The following is a 1,280-nucleotide window of genomic DNA, read 5'->3' as shown; positions in this document are numbered from 1 at the left end:
TTTGAGTGTGCACAAGTAGACACTTAAACTTGTATAAAATTGAATAAGTAGACACATTTGTTCTACATGATATAATACACATAGGATGTCATGTAGGACAAGAAATTGCCTTGTAGGGTGCCATGTAGGACGAATGTGTCAATTTGTTCAATTTTATACAAGTTTAAGTGTCTACTTGTGCACACCCAAAGTTAAAGGTCATAATAATCAGTTGGCGCCAAGTTAAAAGTCATGTTTATGTATTATGCCTTTTTCTAATTGATAATGGTTAAAATATTTTTTAAATTATCTGAAATTGAATAAAAAAATATCCTTAATTATTAATTTGATTTTTTTAAAAATAAATTGTCATTAACAGTTTGATAAAAAAATATTCTAACTACCGATAGTTGGTTCTTACTGTTATTTAATGAGTCAAATATTTTTTTTCTAAATAAATATATTAATTTTTTTTTGTTTTATTTGTACTAAATAATTATAATTATTTTTATTTTATTTTGGATATAATCGCATAAAAATATCGAGGTGAATTTTGATAAGTACATAACAAGATTCATGACTTCCACAACAAGTCAATTGAATTTTCATTGCAGCAAATAACAAGTAGTGCCCATGACACTGGAGCAATGTGGTAGTTTGGAGTGAGTGCAACAAGCATCATTCCATACATAGTGAAGTAGATGAAGCACATGACTTTGTTACCCTGAGATGATTGTTCGTTAATCAACAACCATATCATCACTTTCACATTTACTGAATATGTTATCACTGCTTTGGTGTTCATGTAAAAATCATGTATTACCGCGCAAACAACTAATTTAGAGGGTATTTTTGTAAAAGATAAAAGTTTAGTGTAGAATTTAAATTTTTAAAAGCTCCCAAATAATGAGATTTGACCCAAATACTAGTTTTTCTATTATTTGAGAATTCGAATTATTTGTCTAAAGACAAATTGTATGGACAAACACTATTTATCAAATTTTTCTTGGAAAATCTATGACCAAACGGAACTATAATATCGTAAATCAAAAAGGGAGGTGAGTGTTATGGAGCTAAACTAGAAGGAAGGTCTTTAAAATAAATTAAAAAATTAGCAATAGATTAGTAACAAACTTAATAACTAATTCAATTTATTTGTTCCAATGAAGGTTGTATTTTAATAAAGGCATAATACATAAATATGCCCTTTAACTTGGCTTCAAATCACATTGATGCCCTTCAACTTTGGGTGTGCACAAGTAGACACTTAAACTTGTATAAAATTGAACAACTAAACACAT

The sequence above is a fragment of the Solanum tuberosum genome, unplaced genomic scaffold (assembly GCF_000226075.1).
Source record: "Solanum tuberosum cultivar DM 1-3 516 R44 unplaced genomic scaffold, SolTub_3.0 scf00051, whole genome shotgun sequence".
NCBI classification, from domain to species: domain Eukaryota; kingdom Viridiplantae; phylum Streptophyta; class Magnoliopsida; order Solanales; family Solanaceae; genus Solanum; species Solanum tuberosum.
Note: the sequence above shows the minus strand (reverse complement) of the source record.